Below are 22,465 nucleotides of genomic sequence, written 5' to 3'. Positions count from 1 at the left end.
CCCGGCGGGGATTGCGGCTGCGCCGGCGTGGGGGTGGGCGGAAACGGAAGCGGCGTCCCCTCGGGGTCAGGCAGCAGGGCAGGCTGCCTCCCGGGGCATGCCGGGAGCTGTAGTTTTCGCCGACTCGGCGGCCGGGCAGCTCCGTGGCTCTCGGGCGCGGCGTAGTCCTCGCTGCCGCCGCGGCCCCCGGAGTCCGACCAGGTCAGACTCAGGAGCGTTGCCGGTTTCGCGTGGTTTTCCGCGGGCTTCCCGCTGCGCCCGCTCCCCGACCAGCCCTCCCGGGCGCATGCGCCGTCCTGCGCGTGGGGCAGCCCGGCGTTCGCGCGCCGGCTCCGGCTGCTCCGGCGCATGCGCGGTTCCCGGGAGTAGCGTGGCGGCGCGCAGGGCGTGGGTCTCGGCGGCAGCGGGCGAGCGCTGGGACTGCGGGTGAGACGAGCGATCCCTTTCAGCGTGGGCGGGGGTAGGGGGTGCCTCCTGCCCGCTGGCGGGATGGGAAGCTGCGAAGCTGCTGCCGCGGCAGGCTGCCGGTCCGCTGGAGGCGAGCCGGGCCAGGGCAGCGCCGGGGAGTTCCCCGAGAGCCGGTAGAAGGGAAGAGGGGACGGAGGCGGGCACCCCCAGGCGTGGCCAGCGGGCGCCTGCCCGAGTCGCCAGAGCTCCCCCGGCCCCGCTCGGCCCGTGCGGCTGTCCCCAGCTCCAGCCCCTCCCCTGAAGCCTGCACTGTAGCCGCAGGCAGCCCCCGAGCCCTGTCGTGAGGGCAGCAAGCTGGCCCTGCGGTGGTCTGGAGTCTCCCTTAACGTGGGTGCCGTTAGCAGCGGCGCGGGGAATGAGCGGCGTCTGCGGAAGGAGGGGCTCCGGCCAGGGTCGAGCTGCGGTAATAACGGTCACTGCTGCCTCTTTCCTTCTCCCAGAGGCCACGCTGTGGGTGCGGTTGTCCGTTCGTCCCCTGGGGATGCCGTTGACTGCAGCAGCCTCAGGCTTGCGTGGGCTGTCTCTGCCTGGCCTCCCTCTCCTTGCGGTGCGGGAGCACAGAGGGACAGGCGGAGCGCTTACTGGCTGTGGACAGGAGCTGCTGAACCTGACGTTGAAGCTGGAGAGGCCACAGAATGGTAAAGCTGCTGAAGAATAAAATAAAGAGGATCCAGCCACCAGCTGCAGACAGGAGATAGCCTGCCTCTCCAGGTGAGGATGGATCCTTCCTAGTGTAGTCCTCAGCAGGTCCGATCACCAGTGTGCACAGCAGGGTCTGTATGCATAACCAAAACCACAGTACAGCCATGTAGTGTGTGTGCATGTGAGGCTGTGTTTCTAGGAAGCCTCATATTGTAAGAGCTGGAAGACACCAATCTATTCTCTTAGGTGGATGACAGTCAAGTGAGTGCAGCTACAGAGGAGGAAGGGAGAGGGAGAGAGAGACAGACATGTCTGAACTGTCAAATTCTCCCAGCAGCTCCAACAGCGGGAGGTACAGTGAGTCCTGGACCCCTGGGGCTGTGTCACCCCTCTTCTGCATCCCAGTCCCTCCCTGCCCCCACCTTCTCTTTTTCTCAGTGCTTTAATTTTTTGGTTTTTTTTTTTTTCTGTACCTCTCCCTTTCTTGTTCTCTAAGTCCCCCTCTTTCTCTGTTGTTCTGCCTCTCTGTTTTCTTTTTCTCTCTGCACTTCTGACCTGTCCCATCCTTCTTTTTTTTTATCCTCTGTCTCTGCCTTGCAGCCCATCACTACTTTGTCTTTCTCCATCTATCCGTCTGTCGTCTTATCCCAATCTTGTTAATTTCTCCCTGTCTGCCCTTTAGCCCTTCACAATTCCCACCGCTCTCACCTGTCTGATGCTGTGTCTCTATTTTTAAATTCCTTTCTCTACCCTGTATTCTGGATACACTTTTACTTTCTTAGATTCTCTTGTTCCAGGTCGCTGTCCCTATGTTTTAACTTCTTCCCTCACTGTCCCATAGCCCATTTTTGTCTTTATTATTCTCTCTCTGTCTGGTTCCCTGTCCCTATTCTTTATTTCCCCTCTCTCTTCCCTTTAGATCATCAGTGTTTTTGATATTTCTCAGTCTCTCTCATCTACCTCACTGTCCCGTTTTTTAATTCTTCCTTTTGCCCTGTGGCTCATCACTAATATTTGTTTTTATCCATCTCTCTGTCTGGTACCCTCTCCTTTTTTATTAGTTCCTCCTCTCTGTCCTGTAGCCCATTGCTATTTCCCCACCCTGTCTCTCTCTGTCTCCCTTTCCTTACTTTTCAATCCCCCCTCTCTGCCCTGTAGCCGATCACTGTTGTAGTGAGTTTGTGTGGCAAGCTGGGGCAGGGGAGTGGATAGGGGCTGCAGGGGTGGGTTCTGTGAGAAGACACCAGGACTTGCCCCCATGTTGGGCACAGCCAGTTCCAGCTCCAAGATAGAGCTGCTACTGGTCAAAGCTGAGCCAACCAGCAACGCTGGTAGCACCTCTGTGATATTTAAGAAGGGCTAAAAAAAAGCGGTGCAGAAGCTGTCAGTCCTGCAGACACCAAGGTCAGTGAAGAAGAAAAAGGAGGTGGTGATCCAGGTCCTAAAGCAGAGATTCCCCTGCAGCCTGCAGTGAAGACCATGGTGACACAGGCTGTCCCCCTGCAGCCCACGGAGGTCCATGGCGGAGCAGATATGCACCCTGCAGCCGATGGAGGACCCCTCGCCAGAGCAGGCGGATTCACCCGAAGGAGGCTGTGACGCTGTGGAGAGGAGCCCCACACTGGAGCAGGTTTTCTGGCAGGACCTGCGGCCCCATGGGAGTGACACCACACTGGAACAGAAGAAGAGCACAAAGAAGGAAGGAGCAGCAGAGACAACTTGTGATGAACTGACTGCAACCCCCCGCTCCTTCTCCCCCTGTGCTGCTCGGTAGGAGGAGATAGAGAAGTCAGGAGTGAAGATGAGCCCAGGAAAAAAAGAGAGGGGTGGGGGGAAGGTGTTTTTCAGATTTGTTCGTATTTCTCATTATTGTACTCTGATTTTGACTGACAATAAATTAATTTCCCCAAGTCGAGTCTGTTTTGCCTGTGACAGTAATTGGTGAGCGATTGCTCTGTCCTTATCTTGACCCACAAGCTTTTTTGTTGTATTTTCTACCCTCCGGTCTTGTTGAGGAGGGGGAATGGTAGAGTGTCTTGGTGGACGCTCGTCAGCCAGCCAAGGTCAACCCACCACAGTTTCCTTCTCTCAGGCTCCCTGTCCCTATTTTTAAAATCTGGCCTATGTTTCTTGTATGTCGTCACTTTTGAAACTTTCTACCTCTCCATCCTTATTTAAATTCTTGCATGTTTCTTAAACCCAGTTGCTTTTTAAATTTTCTTGCTACTTTTCCTTCTCTTTGTCTCCCTGACCTTATTTTAATTTCTCACCTGTGTTTCTTGTACCCTGTTGCTTTTCAAATTTTGTTCTTATGTCTCCCTCTATGCAGCTCCATGTACCTACTTTTTGATTCTTGTACCCTGTTGCTTTCAAAATTTTCTGTTTCCTTCTATCCATCTCCCTGTCTCTAGTTCCTAACTCTTCCCTCTCTGTCCTGTACCCTGTCACTTCTTAGATTTTCTTTCTACATCTCCCTCTATCTCCCTGTGCCTATTTGTTAGTTCTTGCCTATGTTTCTCGTATGCTGTTGCTTTTTGAAAATTTTCTCTCTACCTGGCTCCCTGTTTCTGTTTTCTAGTTCTTGCTGTTTCTTCTCCCGTATCACTTGAGAATGTTTCCCTGTGCCTTGTCCTGTCTTTATCTTGTTGTCCTGCCAGTCCCTTCACCTTCTCTCCCCCACTTCCTATTATTTATTCCTCCATCTCCATCCCTGTTGTTTTGCTCAGTCTCTCTGCGCTTCTCTCTCTACACTGTTTTCCTGCTTCTTGTCCCTCTCTTGTTCCCAGCATCCCATTTTCTGGCTCCCTGTCTTGCACCTCTGTGTCCCTCTGTCCTTCCTCCTGCTTTACTCTTCCCTTTTATCACCCCATCCTGCTGCCTTTGGGCACTGAGCCTTGTAGCCAACTCATTGCCAGGATTTCTTATATGCATTAATGAATAAATTTTTCCTGCCTCCTCTGTGTCCCTGGATGTGGGTAGGTGCAGGGGCAGGGATAATATGCTGTGGGGCTTTGGCAATGGCCCCTGTTCCTGATGGGCTCCAGCTGGGGCTGGGATGGCCCCAGGTGTGGCCAGTGAGGTTGAGGATGGGGCTGGCCCTGCTGTGTGAAGGGGCTGCCTGGGCAGGGGAACTGGCTGAGGAGGGAGTCCAAGGGGGTCTGGCTGGTAGGTGCCTGCAGCAAGGAATGGCCAGTCCCCGTGGCAAGGAAGGATCCCTCTGAGCTGTTCCTGGCCTCTGTCGGCTACATGCGTGAGCTGCCGTGTATCAAGGAAGCCTTGTGGATGAGGAGCATTGAGGCGTCTGCTGCGTGCTGCCGAGTGGGTGAGGGTCAGGCAGCCGGCACTGGGGAGGAGGAAGGGGCAGAGGCAGAGAGAGAAACGTCGGGGCGGTGAAGGTCTCCTGCCGGCACCAGGAGCTGTGGTGAGTCGCACATCCTCTCCTCTACATCCTGGCCCACCTCCGCCTCCCTTCCTCCGTCTCCCTCTCTGCCTGCCCACCTATGTGTATGGCTCCTCAAAACTTGTTATTCTTCTGTCAACTCTGCCCAGTACCCTGTTGCCTTTTAAATGTTTAATATGCCTCTCTCTAACCAGCTGCTTCTCCCTGTTTTTTATTTTTTCTGCACCGCCTTGTACCCCATTACTTTTAAAATTTAATTTCTATGTTTTCCCCTCTCTGTCTCCCTGACCCTATATTTTAATTCTTCCCTCTTTGTCCTGTACCCAGTTGCTTGAGACTGGCTGGGCATCGGTCAGTTGGTGGTAAGCAAATGTTTTCATTTGCTGGTTTTTTTTTTTTTCTGTTACAACTTTTAAAAAAAAGTCTTTTTAATTATTAAACTTTTTATATCAACCCATGAGTTTCTCACATTTACCCTCCTGATTCTCCCCCTATCCCACTGTAGGAGGGAGTAAGTGAGCAGCTGTATGGTACTTAGTTGCCAGCCAGGGTTAAACCACGATGCTACATCTACATTTATGAAGCTGCCTATTGCTATTTTTTAATTATTTCCTGTCTGTTGTGTACCCTGTTGCTTTGAAAATTTGCTTTCTATGTCTACTTTTATCCAGTTTACTGTCTTTATTTTTTATCTCTCTGTCCTGTGCCCCTGTGATACTTTTAAATTTCCTTTATATTTCTCAGTTTTAGTTCACTGTGGCTATTTTTAAAATTTTTTCTGTCCTGTACCCAATCACTTCTTAAATTTTCCTTCTATGTCTACTTCTATCGAGCTGTGTATCACTGTTTTTTAATTCTTTCCTCACTATTGTGTACCCCGTTGCTTTTTACTTTTTCTTTCTATGTCTACTTTAACCTATTCACTGTCTTTAAGTTATTCCCGTCTGTCATGTAGCCCATCACCTTTTAAATTTTCTTCCTATGTCTGTTTGTTTAGTTAGCTGTCCCTGTTTTTTAATTCTTTTGTCTCTGTCATGTACCCTGTTGTGCTGGTTTGGGCTGGGATAGAGTTGATTTTCCTCCCAGTAGCTAGTATGGGGCTACGTTTTGGAGTTGTGCTGAAAACAGTGTTGATAACACAGGGATGTTTTTGTTATTGTTGAGCAGTGCTTGCTCAGAGTCAAGGGCTGTTCTGCTTCCCACCCTGCCCCACCAGTGAGCAGGCTGGGGCTGAACAAGGAGCTGGGAGGGGACACAGCTGGGACAGCTGACCCCAACTGACCCGAGGGCTGTTCCAGACCATACGATGTCATGCTCAGCATATAAAGCTGGGGGAAGGAGAAGGAAGGGGGGACATTCAGAGCAATGGCATTTGTCTTCCCACATAACCATTACGCGTGATGGAGCCCTGCTTTCCTGGAGATGGCTGAACACCCGCCTGCTGGCGGGACGCTTCAAGGAATGAATTCCTTGTCTTGCTTTGCTTGTGCGCGTGGCTTCTGCTTTACCTATTAAACTGGCTTTATCTCAACCTGTGAGTTTTACTTTTTTTCTGGTTTTTCTCCCCCATCCCACTGCAGGGGGGCAGTGAGCAAGCGGCTGGGTGGTGCTTAGTTGCCAGCTGGGGTTAAACCATGACACCTGTCACTTTTTTCCAATTTGCTTTCTATGCCTACTTTAACCTATTCACTGTCTTTGTTTTTTAATTTTATCCTCTGTCCTGTACCATCTCACTTTTAACATTTTCTTTCTGTGTCTGTTTGTTTGCTGTCCCTATTTTTTAATTCTTTCCTGTATGTCCTGTAAGCAGTTGCTTTTTAAATTTTCTTTCTATGGCTAGTTTTATACAGTTCAACTGTCTATATATTTTTAGTTTTTTCATCTCTGTCTTGCACCTCATTGTTTTAAAAATTTTCTTTCCATCTCTCTATTTATCTATTTTTCTCTCCCTATTTTTAAATATCTTTCCTGTCCTGTATGCCATAATTTTTTAAATTTTCCTTCTATGTCTACTTTTATCAAGCAGTGTATCACAGCTTTTTGATTCTTTCCTGGCTGTCGTGTACCCTGTCACTTCTTACATTTTCTTTCTCTGTGTCTCTCTCTTATTCACCCTATCCTTATTTTTTATTTTTTTTCCTAGCCTTTCTTTAATGCTGTCACTGTTAAAATTTTCTTTCTGTGTCACCTTTTATCCAGTTCACTTTGTTTTTTAATTTTTCCGCTGTCTTGCACTCCATCACTTTTACATTTCCTTTCTATTTCTCTATTTAGTGTGCTGTCACTATTGTTTAATACTTTCTTGTCTGTCCTGTAGCCTGTTGCTTTTTAGATTTTGGTTCTACATCTTTATTTCTTTAGTTCGCTGTCCCTATTTTTCATTCTTTTCCATTTTTCCTTATTCCCATCACTTTTTAAAATTTTCTATCTCTGTTAACCAGTTCTGTCCCTATTTTTTAATTCTTTCCTGTCCTGTACCCCATCACTTTTTAAATTTTCCTTCTATGTCTACTTTTATGATGCTGCATATTACTGGTTTTTAATTCTTTCCTGTCTGTCCTATACCGTATCACTTTTAAAATTTACTTTCTATGTATCTCTCTCTTTTTCAGCCTATCAATATTTTTAAATTTTTTCCTTTGTCTTAGACTCCATTGCTTTTAAAATTTCCTGTCTGTTTTAGTTTGCTGTCCCTATTTTTTTCCCTTTAATTCCTTAATGCTGTGCTTTTAAAATGGTCTTTCTATGTCTTCTTTTATCCAGTAACTGTTTCTATTTTTTAATTCTTTCCTGTGTCATGAACTGCATTGCTTTTAAAATTTTCTATGTCTACTTTTATGTAGTTCACTGTCCCTATTTTTCAATTTTTTCTCTCATAATTCTTTTACTTTTCAAATCTTTTTTTCTAGGTGTACTTTTATCTTGTTTTCTGTCCCTATTTTTAATTTTTTCCTGTTTACTGTATCTGTCACTTTTAAAATTTCTGTTCTATGTCTACTTTTATCAAGATGTCACTCCCTTTTTTTAAATTTTCCTGTCTGTCCTGTACCCCATCTCTTTTAAATTTTCTTTCCTCGTCTATTTTTAGCCAGTTTGCTGTCTTTATTTTTTAATCCATTCTAGTATGTCCCATACTCAGTTGCTTTTAAAATTTTCTTTCTATGCCTTCGTCTGTCACATCTCACTTTCTCAGGATGACAACTCAGGTTTGCTGGTTCCCAGGTCAGGATTAAAGTGAAACGACACTAGGGATCCTTTAACTCACAAAACTCAACTTTATTCGCTCACCACAAAAATTGGCATGAAACTACATCAGTAAACTGTGTAACCTGTGCTAACCCTACATCACCAAACATATACTACAGGCCTTGCTTATTTTGGGATCGGTTCAGGGAAGACAAGAAGGAGAGCCCTCCGGTCGAGTCACGAGGTTCAGAGCCAGACCCCTTTGCTTTCTAGGCTCCTTCTCACAGAGGAGCCTGGGGGCAGCTGGATTCACTCCTAGTCCCAGACTTGGTCGACGGTTTATGTTTACAGGGATAAAATGTAGGGATTATAGAAGAGGAAAAAGAAAGAGAGAAACAAGACAGAGAGAAGAGGAAGATTTCACCAGTCCTGGGTGCAGCATTGGTTCAGTCAACTGAGGGGTCCAGTCCTGCTGGACTTGCACACCTGGGGCTTCAGTTTGTGTGCTTTTATCGTCCTTGCCCCTCCTTCGGGCAGGCACTCAAACTTGTTAGGTTAATTAGGTGTCATGAGTGAGTGGTGTGTAAGCCTTTGGGACTTGGGGGTCGTTTGGGGGGTAACTTCCCCTTCCCTGCAGATGTGATCTTTTGTCATGCATGGTGAGCTGTCCTGCTCAGCATATCAGAACAGCATTATCAGAACAGGGAGCTGTGCACCCTCTGGCATGCCCTTCCCCTCCTGTTGCTGATGGGTGCTGATCCGCTTCTTTTCACCTGTGGTTCCTTGCTATGCAGGGTTCCTTGTTATGCAGAGTTTGTTGTTAAGCAGAACTTGCCCCACCATGATGTTTGAGACATTAACTCTTTCAGCCTCTCACACCGTCTATTTAGGGGTTTTTGCTATTTTAAAATTTTTTCCTCTCTTAATGCCTTCACTTTTGAATTTTGTTTCTTTGTTCACTTTTATGTATTTTTCTGTCTCTATTGTTTCCTTTTTTCCTATCTGTTCTCTATGTTATGACTTTTAAAATTTTCTATGTCTACTTTTATCAAGATGTCTAACCCTATTTTTTTATTTCCTGTGTCCTGTTGCTTTTATTTTTTTATCTACTTTTATCCAGTTCACTGTCTTTATATTTTATTCTAGTCTGTGCTGTGTAATTTAAAAATGCTGTCACTTTTAAAATTTTGTTTTAGTTTGATGTTACCGTTTTTTTTTCCTTTATTTTCTTAACCTTGTTGCGCTTTAATTTTTTTTTTCTCTACATCTGCTTTTATCTACCTCCTGTCCCTACTTTTTAATTCTTTCTTGTCTGTTGGTGTCCTGATTTTGGCTGGGACAGAGTTAATTTTCTTTCTAGTAGCTGGTATAGTGTTATGGTTTGGATTTATTTTGAGAAGAACGTTGATAACTGTCCTGGGTTCAGCTGGGATAGAGTTAATTTTTACAGGAACCTGGGAGGTGGGGGGGCATAGCCGGGGCAGCTGACCTGAACTAGCCAAGGAGCTATTCCATACCATGTGACATCATGCTTGGTATATAAATGGGGAGCGGGCCGGGGGGAGCGCTCTGGACTTTCTGTGGGGGAAGTGGTGGAGCGTCGCGTTCCGGGTGGTGAGCAGCTGCACTGTGCATCACACTTTTTGTATATTCTTTCATTAGTACCGTTGTTGTTTGTCCCAGTAAACTGCCCTTATCTCAACCCTCGAGGTTCCAGTTTTTTTTTCTTTTCTCTCCTCCGTCTCCTCCCTATCCCACCGGAGGGGGTGGGAGGAGTGAGTGAGCGGCTGCGTGGTCCTTTGTTACCGGCTGGGCTGAAACCACGACAATAACACACTGGTGTTTTCAGTTGTTGCTAAGTAGTATTTAAAACAAGTCAAGTATTTTTCAGCTTCTCATGCCCAGCCAGCAAGAAGGCTGGAGGGGCACAAGAAGTTGGGAGGGGACACAGCCAGGACAGCTGACCTAAACTGGCCAAAGGGATATTCCGTACCTTATGATGTCATGCACAGTATATAAACTGGGGGGAGTTGGCTGGGGGTGGGGAGCAGGGGCCCCAGATCGCTGCTTGGGAACTAACTGGGCATCGGTAGGTGAGCGGTGAGCAATTGCATTGCACATCGCTTGTTTTGTATATTATCTCCAAGTATTATGTTTTGTATATTATTATCTCCAATTATTTTATTATTATCTTCATTTCTGTCCTATTAAACTGTCTTTATATCAACCCACAAGTTTTACTTTTTTTTTTTTCCCCTCGATTCTCTCCCCTAACCCACTGGGTGGTGGTGGGAGTGAGCGAGCGGCTGCTTAGTTGCTGGCTGGGGTTAAACCACAACAGTTGGGTAGGTTGTCAATTTTAGAATTTTCTTTATGTCTCCATTTACTTAGTTTGTTGTCCCTATTTTTAAATTTTTTTCCTCCTTTAATGCCTTCCTTCTTGAATTTCTTTTCTATGTCTACTTTTATGTAGTTTTCTGTCCCTATTTTTAAATTTTTCTCCTGTGCCTTGTACCCGTTTATTTTTTTTAAATTTTCTTTCTATGTCTACTTTTATTTTTTGGGGGGCTCTTTTCTTGGTTCATCCTCAGGCTTTAGAGGGTCTCCTCGGCATGCTTTTATCTCTGGGTGTAATTTGCACCCCCCTTGGTTTGTCAGAACGTTGCCTCTTCCTCAGAGCAGTCTTTTTGTCCTCTCTTCCATCTCGCTTGCCTCCAGTGGGTCAGTCTCCCTCATGATACCTGTACCGTGTTCAAATCTCCTCCCGAGTATCTTTGTGCCCTCGAGCCTTCTTCTGTGTCTCTGTCTACCTCAGCACCCCTCTATTTCTGTCACAATGCTTCCTGCGAGCATCCTTCTGTTCCATCGCTATCCTTGAGTTCTGTAGCAGGCTTTGTTTCTTTCGTATTCAGAGACAATTCTTCCTGAGGCTTTCATTGTGCCCCAGAGCACTCTTACCTTATTCACTGCCATCTTGGATGTCTCCATTCTGTCGCTCATCCCCTGAGGACATCTGTACATTGCTGGGACACCTTCTTGAGTTTTGCATTGTGTCCCAGAGCTGCCTTCTGTCTTTCACTCTCAGCACCCTTCTTCTCCCATCATCATGCCTCCTGAGGCCATCCTTGTGCCCCACAGCCCTCTTTTGGCTCTGTTGTGCACTTTGCACCCTTCTCCCTCCCTGAGAACCTTTCCTGATGCCATCTTTCATCTCCAGAATGCTCACGTTGTCCTCTATGCTAGCTAGCATACCTCTGTTCAGTCCCTAGTCCCCTGAGGACACCTGTAGTCTATTCAAATCCCTTCTGGACTTCTTCATCATGGCCTCGAGCCTTCTTTTGCCTGTCCCTCTCAGAAGCCCTCTGCTACTGTCACAATGTCTCCCGAGGTCTTAGATTTTCCCTGCAGCACACTTTTAGCCCTGTAAGCCCCCTTTGGACTCATTTTGTTGCAATTGCAACTCTCTGATACTGAAAAGCCGGTCAAAGAAACTCTCTAAGACTTGTTTTGGAGTTTTAGAAAGCAGGCATTCTTTATTGCAGCGCTGGATGCACGGGGGATATTTCCACCTAGTGTGCATACCACAGCTTTAGCACAAACAGGTTATATAGAATAACTAATTGCATATTAATCAGATTAGTATACATATACATAAAAATGATTGCAACTGATTATCTTAGTACTGCCTACATCCTATCATACGCAATGAAGGATCCATTTGAGGCAAAGGGCTGCTTTTACGACCACCGACCCATTTGAAGTTCCTGTTGGCTGTCCTTGAAGTCTTTATTCTTGTCCTTGTTCTTTGATCTTGAAGCTTAATGCAGTTTCAATCACATGTGGTCAGTTTCAGCATTGTTCTCATCTAGTGTACAGGACCATCTAGTCATAAGAGCAAAGAACTGCAAAACTTATGAATAATTACTAGTTAATCACTTGACTACACTTTTGTAATTATGTCCCCAGCTACCCGTTGTCTACTGTTTCAACCATAATGTTAATATACGATCATTTATCAAATCTCACTTATACAGTTATCTAGCAGCAAACCAGTTTTCATCAGTCTACCTTCTAAAGGATGTGTCGTATTGTGAGCTGACCTGTTTAGCTCGAGTCCTAATTAGGGCACCTGCTAGCCTCTCCCTTTGCTGGAATTCTTCTACTCATTTGGTGTTACTTTTTTAATATGCTGAAATACAATTTGTGATTTTAATTTTTCAGATGTGTTGTCGTAAGGGTGTGGTGATGCTCAGCAGATGCCCCATCCTGTGGGAAGCACCCCCTCCATGGGGCAGGCAGTGTGGATTATCTGGCGTTGGGTCAAGAACCCAGAGTGGAATTGCTGTTGCAGATTATCCCAGACGAGTTTACCTACTGTGGATTACGTGGGTGGAGCCCCTGGTGAAGGTAAACCTCATGCATGCCCCCCCCAGCCTGTGCATGTTCTTGCGCACGTATCTTTCCACCCCAAACTATCCATCTAACCCACCTTCCATGCGAGTTTTTTCCCATGCCGATTGGTGGGGGTGTCACCCCCTTCCCCCCACCCACTGTGTATCCCTGAAGTTCCATGTTTTCTTGGTGTCATTTGTGGCTGCTGTCCCCACGTAAACTGCGGGGGGCGTGGCTGCTGCCGACCCTTTGCTGCATGACTGCAGGGGGTGTTGTTGCCCCACCCCCCCAGCCTGTCCCTTTGGGGCATGGCTGCTGCCTGGTCCCCCCCGTGTATTTCCATGTTTTTTTGGTGTCTTTTGCACTTTGGGACTCTTGTACCTCTGTTAAGGGAGTCAGCTGGAGACACGCTCAGGGGGACTCTGAATCATTGGCTATTCACAGTAAATAATTTACTTTGCAACCAGAGATATTTTGGAGATGGAATTCCTAAGGGATCTAATTCTGCTTTTTGATTCATCCCTATCCAGAAGGTAGTTCTGGTAGAAGTTAGGTGGTATGCACAGTCTTGCTAGAAATGAAGCATAACCCCAGAGTGTTTTGGCTTTTTTATAGGAAACTAAAGCACATCAATTTTGATAACAACATTGTCATTGCATTTAATGAGCTAGTTTCTTACATAGTTTAGAAGGACATCTATTGTTTTCTATCTACACCCCAGAAAAATTAAGTTTAATTCTCTACCCGGTCACATTGCTGATGCAATAGGTGTAGCTGTAGTACAGGAGCAAGTAGTGTCATTTCCTGCAGGGGTTACTTTCTCTGTTCAGGGCTTTGCTTGCTGTAAATTTAAGGCAGGTGAGAACACTCCTGCTGCTCCTCCAGCTGACTTTATACCTTCTGGTGGTTTGCCCTTCCCCTTTCCCAGGTGATTGTGCTAAGGGTGGTGGGCGGAGGGTTAGGGTATTTGAGCCACAGCCTCTGCTGAGGGAGTTCATTGTGCTCCTGGGTTTCTCTGGTGTTGGTGCTCAGCTCTTCCTTGAGTCCTTTGCAGCTTTTGAGCCGGCTCAGCTCTTTGGGAAGAGGTGTCTGCCTGAGGTAAGAGCTTCAGGACCACTCAAGGTTCAGCAGCATGTGTAGTAGAAAGTAACACTTGTATGCAGCTTTTTTTTTTCCTCTCTTTTTTTCAGGTCAGTAATTTTGTTTTGAGTGTTCAGGGGTAGAAAGAGGGTTTAATAGTATGCTTTTTTTTTTTTTTTTAATTCTTCATGCATTGTGTTTTCCTGGAATTCCCAACTTTATTGAAAACGGAACCTTGTTTTTTTCACCAGTTCTGCTGTATGCTGTGTAAGTTGCTGATATCTCTCTTAACGGGACCAATGATGACGTTGTTTAGCAGGGGTTAGAGTGAACATCTTATATGCATCTGTATATGGAGTTTTAGTATTTCCGAAGAAAGCAGAAGGGCCAGGAGGCACAGTGCCTTTCAGGCCCTGGGATGCCTCGTCACCTTTCCTCATTGCCCACAGAATGCCATGTTGTCCCTAGAACCTTTGCAGCTTGTGGCAGGCCCCTCGTGGATTATAAGTCTTAGGACTTAACTTTATTTTGTGGACATGTGGCAGAGCTCAGAGTCTCTGGGAAGTTCTAGGTTAGGAGGTGCCCCCAGAATTTGGGATGTGGCTCAGAAGAGCGGCTCCTGAGGAGTAGCCACTGAAGGGGGTTCAGGGGTGCAAATGGAGGGCAGGAGGTGTCAGGAAGCAGTGGAGTTGCTTTCCTGACAGTTGAGAAGAAGAAAAGGGGTTTCTAAAGTTTTGGGACTGATGGGGAAAGGGAGGAGGGTTCACCAGCCTTTCTCAGATGAGTTTTGCAGTTGAATTTGGATGTCATAGAATGGTTTGGGTTGGAAGGGACCATAAAGATCCTCTGGTTCCAACCCCCCCAGCAATGGGTAGGGACACCTTCCGCAAGACCAGGTTGCTCAAAGCCCCATCTGACCTGGTCTCGAATGCTTCCAGGGAGGGTGCATCCGCAGGTTCTCTGGGCAACCCGTTCCAGTGCCTCGCCACCCATAGTGAGAAACTTCTTCCTAACACCTAAACTAAATGTACCCTCTTTAGGACTAAAGTTGTTACCACCTTGTCCTATTGCTGTACACCCTCGTAAAAAGAGCCTCTCCAGGTTTCTTATAGGCACCCTTTACATACCATGAAGTCTGCTATAAGGTCTCCTGCAAAGCTGCATGCCAGCGAGCGGTCCGAGAAGGTGAGGCAGTTGTCGGTCGGGTCAGTGTTGAACAGCAAAGTATTATGTGGCTGCTCGGTTAAGCATTTACCTTCTGTTTTGGAGGCGCTGTGTGGGCTATCTTTGAATTGGATGAGCGTTTGAGGAGAGCTGTGGATTAGCGAGGAGGAGCGTGGGGCCGATGACTTCTCACGAGTGCCATGCTAATTTGGTGTGTCTTGGTACCTTAGGTACCACGAGTGACGATGGCTGCAGGGTCTGATTCTGGAATGAGCGGGGAAGTGAACACGGTGGCGCTTGTGAGGAGGGGGGAGTTGGGGAAGTAGTTGGCGTTGGCTGGCGGGATGCTTACTCCCTTTTCTGGTTTATTTTTTTTCTGTGCTTGTTCTATTGCAGATGTTGAAGACCAATGCGTCACCTTGAGGAACATCCCAGTTAGCCTGTGTGGTTTTTGTGGAGGATGGACTCAGCCCCTCGGCCCTCTGAAAGCTACGTTGAGGGACCAGGGCTGGGGAGAGGCTGGGAGGAAGGGACGAAGCTGGGAATTGCAGGGAGGGGTTTTAAAGTTAGAGCAGGAGAGAGGGCTGTCCCAAAGCAGTCCCCTTTAGGCAGGCAAAGGGAGCGGGTTGCTTTTCAGCGCGAGACCTGCGTGTGCCGGGCAGGGCAGGTCCAGCCTGTGTCCGCAGTGGTGTGTAGTTTGCGTAGTCTGTCTTCTGTGCCTTCGACCTTCCTCAGGTCTCGATGTCCTCGTCGCGCTTTGCGCCGGAGGAGCGTGGCATGCGCTTCGGTCGCCGTCCCTAGGGTCTCGAATGCCCGTACTCATCGGCCCGGTGCTAATCGGGTGCTTCTTTTCTTGCGTTCGGAGCTCTAAAGCGTGGATCGGTCTCGGCGGGTTCCGGTCGGTCCTCTTTTGTGGCGTTCTTCCGGGCTGCGTCGGCAGCCCCGCTCTCTAGCCGTCCATTTTCTCGGACTGGGACTTCTTCCCCGCATCCTGACGTCCTTAGGTCTTGACGCCAGGCTTCTGGCACATCCGTCATCTGGGTTTTGACAGTGCCGTCTTGTAATGGGGTGTTACGTTCGACTCCTCTCCTGGGGGTCTGCCGTAGAGCCTCCTGGCCTCACGGTGGCGGCCCCGTAGGTCGTCTTGCCCGACGGCACCTCCCGTCCGGGGGTCATTCTTTTTGCTGAGAGTTTTCTCTCTCTTTGAATCGCCTCGTTGGTAGCATTCCACGTGGCGAGGTTCTGCGCATGGGTGTGTTTGGCTTGGAGCTGCTCTGCCCGGGGATGTAGAGTCAGGGGTAGGTGGAACAGCGATAAGAGTCTGGGTGAAACGATGTGCCTAGACTGTTTAGGCGAGGGTCGTACAGTCATCTCAGCTCAAGTAGGCGTCAGCGGGCTGTGTGGACAGCTGTGCCGATAGTGTTTTACCGAGACGATTGGAGCCGTGTGGCAGGGGTTGTTGAGGGGTAGTGAAGCGGATTTGAATCTCTAAGGTGTTAAGTCTTGCACGTGATGGGCTTAAAGTTTTGCCCTGGTTTTTTTTTGGTTGGCGTGTTTTTGGGTTTTTTTTGTTTGTTTTCTTTTTAAATAGCAGGCTGTAGTTGGACTCCAGATGGTCTTTGTAGATGGAATCAAGACCTCTGGAGTTGTTAAGCTCTTGCTCTGCATCCAGGTGACTTGTTCAGTATGGTTTTTTTTTTTTTTTAGGTGCGGAGGGACAAGATGCGTGCCAGAGAGTGACGGGGAAAGGCAGCGGAGCACCGTAAGGAGGTGGGTCTGTGAGTGGAGTCAGAGGGAAGATGTGGCCGGTGGCTCTATGATTAGGTGATAGGGTTTTTACTTTTTTTATATTTCGAAGGTGCGAAGGAATGAGCGGAGCGGGCTATCGGCATCGGAGGTGACTTGGCAAGTTGAGCCGTGACTACTGGGTTGAAGCAACGGTTCCTTTGGAGGTGGTGTATTGTTGGTGAAGTTGGCAGCATCCCTTGTTATTTGTTTTTTGCAGGTGGTATGGAGGCTTCAACGTGGCAAGCTGTCGATGGCAGAGGTGGGGTGGTTGAGCGGCCAAGGTAAAGGAGAGGGAGTTGGGAATCGGTGCGGGCGGGCTGAGGTTTCGGGCGATGTCTCGGCATGCGTCTTCTGCTTTGGTTTTTGCAGGTGGCGCACGCAGCCTCGGAGGGGCGAAGCCGCAGGCCGATGAGCAGTCTGAGAAGGTGAGGTGGTTGTGGGCTGGGTTGGTGTTGTATATCGAAGTATGATGGGGCAGTTTGGTTTAAGCTTTTCCCTTTTGTTTTGGACGCGCTGTGCGGGCCACCTTTGGAATTGGATGAGCGTTTGAGGTGAGCTGTGGATTAGGGAGGAAGAGTATGGGGCTGGTGACTTCTCACGAGTGCTATGCTAATTTTGTGTGTCTTGCTATCTCAGGTACCATGAGTGATGATGGTCGTAGGTTCTGAGTCTGGAATGAGCGGGTAAGCATAACACTGTGGTATGTGTCATTAAGTGGGGGGTTGGGAAAGTAGTTCGTGTTGTAGAGGAACGTGTGTGTTGTAGAGGAATGTGTTGTGAAGCTTTAGGGTTACTACTGTAAAGCTGAGTTGTTGTTGTGTAAAGCTGAGTTGTTGTTGTGTAAAGCTATTGTAAAACTTCAGGGTTGCTACTCTAAAACCCGTGTAGCGAAAACCATTATAAAACTTTGCAGTTGCTGTTGTAAAACCATGTTGTAAAAAACCGTGTTGTAAAGGTTTAGGGGTGCTACTGTAAAACTGAATTGTAAAACTATTGTAAAACTTTGAAGTTGCTGTTGTAAAAACAACGCGTTGGAAAGAACCGCGCGCTGTAAAAAGAGCCGCCAGCTGTAAAAACAACGCGTTGGAAAGAGCCGCCCGCTGTGGAAAGAGCCGCCCGCTGTAAAAACAACGCGTTGGAAAGAGCCGCCCGCTGTGGAAAGAGCCGCCCGCTGTAAAAACAACGCGTTGGAAAGAGCCGCCCGCTGTGGAAAGAGCCGCCCGCTGTAAAAACAACGCGTTGGAAAGAGCCGCCCGCTGTGGAAAGAGCCGCCCGCTGTAAAAACAACGCGTTGGAAAGAGCCGCCCGCTGTGGAAAGAGCCGCCCGCTGTAAAAACAACGCGTTGGAAAGAGCCGCCCGCTGTGGAAAGAGCCGCCCGCTGTAAAAACAACGCGTTGGAAAGAGCCGCCCGCTGTGGAAAGAGCCGCCCGCTGTAAAAACAACGCGTTGCAAAGAGCCGCCCGCGTTGGAAAGAGCCGCCCGCTGTAAAAACAACGCGTTGGAAAGAGCCGCCCGCTGTAAAAACAACGCGTTGGAAAGAGCCGCCCGCTGTGAAAACAACGCGTTGGAAAGAGCCGCCCGCTGTGAAAACAACGCGTTGGAAAGAGCCGCCCGCTGTGAAAACAACGCGTTGGAAAGAGCCGCCCGCTGTGAAAACAACGCGTTGGAAAGAGCCGCCCGCTGTGAAAACAACGCGTTGGAAAGAGCCGCCCGCTGTGAAAACAACGCGTTGGAAAGAGCCGCCCGCTGTGGAAAGAGCCGCCCGCTGTGGAAACAACGCGTTGACAAAATGTTGCTGTAAATAACTTTGTTTTAAAAACGTGGTGTAAAAACAAGTGTTGTGACGCTTTATGGTAGCTACTCTAAAACTGTATTGAAACACGGTATTGTGAAACTTTAGGGTTGCTACTGTAAAACTGTATTGTAAAACCGAGTTGTAAAACTGTATTGTAAAAGTACTGTAAAACTTTAAAGTTGCTGTTTGAAAACTGCGTTGTGTAAAACTGTGTTGTAAAAAAACGTGTTGTGAAGCTTTAGGGTTGCTACCTTAAAACTGTATTGAAACACGGTATTGTAAAACTTCAGTTGCTACTCTAAAACTGTATTGAAACACGGTATTGTAAAACTTTAGGGTTGCTACTCTAAAACTGTGTTGTAAAAGTGTTGTAAAACTTTAAAGTTGCTGTTTGAAAACTGTTGTTGTGTAAAACTGTGTTGTAAAAAAACGTGTTGTGAAGCTTTAGGGTTGCTACCGTAAAACTGTATCGAAACACGGTATTGTAAAACTTTAGTTGCTACTCTAAAACTGTATTGAAACACGGTATTGGAAAACTTTAGTTGCTACTCTAAAACTGTGTTGTAGAAAAACGCGTTGTAGAAAAACGCGTTGTAGAAAAACGCGTTGTAGAAAAACGCGTTGTAGAAAAACGCGTTGTAGAAAAACGCGTTGTAGAAAAACGCGTTGTAGAAAAACGCGTTGGAAACAACAACCAACTGCGTTGTGAAGCTTTAGGGTAGCTACTGTAAAACAGTATTGTAAAACCGTGTTGCAAACCTATTGTAAAACCTTGAAGTTGCTCTTGTAAAACTGCGTTGTAAAAAACTGCGTTGTGGAAAACGTGTTGACAAAAAACTGCGTTGTGGAAAACGTGTTGACAAAAAACTGCGTTGTGGAAAACGTGTTGACAAAATGGTGTTGTAAATAACTGTGTTTTAAAAACACGTGGTGTAAAAACAAGTGTTGTGAAGCTTTATGGTAGCTACTCTAAAACTGTATTGAAACACAGTATTGTAAAACTTTAGGGTTGCTACTGTAAAACTGTATTGTAAAACCGAGTTGTAAAACTGTATTGTAAAAGTATTGTAAAACATTGGAGTTGCTGTTGTAAAACTGAGTCGTAAATAATTGTGTTGTGAAGAAACAGCGTTGTGAAGAAACGTGTTGAAGAAACAGCGTTGTGAAGAAACGTGTTGAAGAAACAGCGTTGTGAAGAAACGTGTTGAAGAAACAGCGTTGTGAAGAAACGTGTTGAAGAAACAGCGTTGTGAAGAAACGTGTTGTGAAGCTTTAGGGTTGCTACCTTAAAACGGTATTGTAAAACGGTATTGTAAAACTCTGTAGTTGCTGGTGTAAAACCGCGTTGTGAAGCTTTAGGGTTGCTACTGTAAAACCGTGTTGTAAAACCACGTTGTAAAACTGTATTGTAAAACTATTGTAAAACATTGAAGTTGCTGTTGTAAAACCGTGTTGTAAAAAATGTGTTGTAAAAAAACGTGTCGTGATGGTTTAGGGTTGCTACTCTAAAACTGTATTGTGAGACTGTTGTAAAGCTTTGAAGTTGCTGTTGTAAAACCGTGTTGTAAAAAACCGTGTTGTAAAAAACGTGTTGAAAAAACCGTGGTGTAAAAAACGTGTTGAAAAAACTGTGGTGTAAAAAACGTGTTGAAAAAACTGTGGTGTAAAAAACGTGTTGTGAAGCTTTAGGGTTGCTACTGTAAAACTGTATTGTAAATGTACTGTAAAACTTTAAAGTTGCTGTTTGAAAACTGTGTTGTGTAAAACTGTGTTGTAAAAAAACGTGTTGTGAAGCTTTAGGGTTGCTACCTTAAAACTGTATTGTAAAACGGTATTGTAAAACTTTAGGGTTGCTACTGTAAAACCGAGTTGTAAAACTGTATTGTAAAACTATTGTAAAACTTTGGAGTTGCTGTTGTAAAACTGTGTTGTGTAAAACTGTGTTGTGAAGCTTTAGGGTTGCTACTGTAAAACCATGTTGTAAAACCATGTTGTAAAACTGTATTGTAAAACAATTGTAAAACATTGAAGTTGCTGTTGTAAAACCGTGTTGTAAAAAACGTGTTGTAAAAAAACGTGTCGTGATGGTTTAGGGTTGCTACTCTAAAACTGTATTGTGAGACTGTTGTAAAGCTTTGAAGTTGCTGTTGTAAAGCTGTGTGGTAAAAAACGTGTTGAAAAAACTGTGGGGTAAAACACGTGTTGTGAAGCTTTAGGGTTGCTACTGTAAAAATGTATTGTAAATTATTGTAAAACTTTAAATTTGCTGTTTGAAAACTGTTGTGTAAAACTGTGTTGGAAAAAACGTGTTGTAAAAAAACGTGAAACTTTAGGGCTGCTACTCTAAAACTATATTGTAAACCTATTGTAAAACTTTGAAGTTGCTGTTGTAAAACTGTGGTGTAAAAAAAGTGTTGGAAAAACTGTGTGGTAAAAAACTGTGTTGGAAAAATATGTGGTGTAAATACATGTGTTGTGAAGCTTTAGGGTTGCTACTGTAAAACTCTATTGTAAAACCGAGTTGTAAAACTGTATTGTAAAAGTATTGTAAAACTTTATAGTTGCTGTTTCAAAACTGTGTTGTGTAAAACTGTGTTGTGTAAAAGTTTGTTGTGTAAAACTGTGTTGTAAAAAGACGTGTTGTGAAGCTTTAGGGTTGCTACTGTAAAACTGTGTTGTAAAACTGTGTTGTAAAACTATTGTAAGACATTGAAGTTGCTGTTGTAAAACTGTGTTGTAAAACTGTGTTGTGTAACACTGAGTTGTAAATAATTATCTTGTAAAAAACTGTGTTGTAAATAATAGGTTGTAAAGAAACGTGTTGTGGAAAAAGAGTGTTGGAAAAAACGTGTTGAAAAACCAGCGTTGGAGAAAACGGCGTTGAAAAACCAGCGTTGGAGAAAACGGCGTGGTGAAAAACCAGCGTTGGAGAAAACGGCGTGGTGAAAAACCAGCGTTGGAGAAAACGGCGTGGTGAAAAACCAGCGTTGGAGAAAACGGCGTGGTGAAAAACCAGCGTTGGAGAAAACGGCGTGGTGAAAAACCAGCGTTGGAGAAAACGGCGTGGTGAAAAACCAGCGTTGGAGAAAACGGCGTGGTGAAAAACCAGCGTTGGAGAAAACGGCGTGGTGAAAAACCAGCGTTGGAGAAAACGGCGTGGTGAAAAACCAGCGTTGGAGAAAACGGCGTGGTGAAAAACCAGCGTTGGAGAAAACGGCGTGGTGAAAAACCAGCGTTGGAGAAAACGGCGTGGTGAAAAACCAGCGTTGGAGAAAACGGCGTGGTGAAAAAACAGCGTTGGAGAAAACGGCGTGGTGAAAAACCAGCGTTGGAGAAAAACCAGCGTTGGAGAAAAACCAGCGTTGGAGAAAAACCAGCGTTGGAGAAAAACCAGCGTTGGAGAAAAACCAGCGTTGGAGAAAACGGCGTGGTGAAAAACCAGCGTTGGAGAAAACGGCGTGGTGAAAAACCAGCGTTGGAGAAAACGGCGTGGTGAGAAAACGGCGTGGTGAAAAACCAGCGTTGGAGAAAACGGCGTGGTGAGAAAACGGCGTGGTGAAAAACCAGCGTTGGAGAAAACGGCGTGGTGAGAAAACGGCGTGGTGAAAAACCAGCGTTGGAGAAAACGGCGTGGTGAGAAAACGGCGTGGTGAAAAACCAGCGTTGGAGAAAACGGCGTGGTGAGAAAACGGCGTGGTGAAAAACCAGCGTTGGAGAAAACGGCGTGGTGAGAAAACGGCGTGGTGAAAAACCAGCGTTGGAGAAAACGGCGTGGTGAGAAAACGGCGTGGTGAAAAACCAGCGTTGGAGAAAACGGCGTGGTGAGAAACCGGCGTGGTGAAAAACCAGCGTTGGAGAAAACGGCGTGGTGAGAAACCGGCGTGGTGAAAAACCAGCGTTGGAGAAAACGGCGTGGTGAGAAACCGGCGTGGTGAAAAACCAGCGTTGGAGAAAACGGCGTGGTGAGAAACCGGCGTGGTGAAAAACCAGCGTTGGAGAAAACGGCGTGGTGAGAAACCGGCGTGGTGAAAAACCAGCGTTGGAGAAAACGGCGTGGTGAGAAACCGGCGTGGTGAAAAACCAGCGTTGGAGAAAACGGCGTGGTGAGAAACCGGCGTGGTGAAAAACCAGCGTTGGAGAAAACGGCGTGGTGAGAAACCGGCGTGGTGAAAAACCAGCGTTGGAGAAAACGGCGTGGTGAGAAACCGGCGTGGTGAAAAACCAGCGTTGGAGAAAACGGCGTGGTGAGAAACCGGCGTGGTGAAAAACCAGCGTTGGAGAAAACGGCGTGGTGAGAAACCGGCGTGGTGAAAAACCAGCGTTGGAGAAAACGGCGTGGTGAGAAACCGGCGTGGTGAAAAACCAGCGTTGGAGAAAACGGCGTGGTGAGAAACCGGCGTGGTGAAAAACCGGCGTTGGAGAAAACGGCGTGGTGAGAAACCGGCGTTGGAGAAAACGGCGTGGTGAAAAACCAGCGTTGGAGAAAACGGCGTGGTGAGAAAACGGCGTGGTGAAAAACCAGCGTTGGAGAAAACGGCGTGGTGAGAAA

The 22,465-nt window shown here is 46.6% G+C and overlaps 3 long non-coding RNA genes across 4 annotated transcripts; 2 read left to right on the top strand and 1 right to left on the bottom strand.

The window, feature by feature from the left end:
* The first annotated feature begins 5 nt into the window (after window positions 1–5).
* Window positions 6–2,724, top strand: LOC128148028 (uncharacterized). Of its 2 annotated transcripts, none has more exons than XR_008237160.1 (4): window positions 6–201; window positions 909–1,179; window positions 1,357–1,462; window positions 2,575–2,724. It is a non-coding gene; the product is annotated as an uncharacterized LOC128148028 (long non-coding RNA). The 2 variants fall into 2 exon arrangements; XR_008237159.1 differs by lacking the exon at window positions 6–201 and adding an exon at window positions 671–795.
* Window positions 2,725–3,781: 1,057 nt separating this feature from the next.
* LOC128148030 (uncharacterized) lies at window positions 3,782–14,326 on the top strand. The gene is made up of 3 exons (XR_008237162.1): window positions 3,782–4,085; window positions 4,838–4,872; window positions 14,270–14,326. It is a non-coding gene; the product is annotated as an uncharacterized LOC128148030 (long non-coding RNA).
* LOC128148031 (uncharacterized) lies at window positions 5,191–6,340 on the bottom strand. The gene is made up of 2 exons (XR_008237163.1): window positions 6,201–6,340; window positions 5,191–5,433 (listed from the first exon to the last, which is right to left on the bottom strand). It is a non-coding gene; the product is annotated as an uncharacterized LOC128148031 (long non-coding RNA).
* Window positions 14,327–22,465: the final 8,139 nt, after the last annotated feature.

The sequence above is a fragment of the Harpia harpyja genome, chromosome 11, assembly GCF_026419915.1.
Source record: "Harpia harpyja isolate bHarHar1 chromosome 11, bHarHar1 primary haplotype, whole genome shotgun sequence".
In the NCBI taxonomy this organism is placed as follows: domain Eukaryota; kingdom Metazoa; phylum Chordata; class Aves; order Accipitriformes; family Accipitridae; genus Harpia; species Harpia harpyja.
The sequence above is the reverse complement of the archived record's forward strand: the minus strand, read 5'-3'. Positions and strand labels throughout refer to the sequence as shown.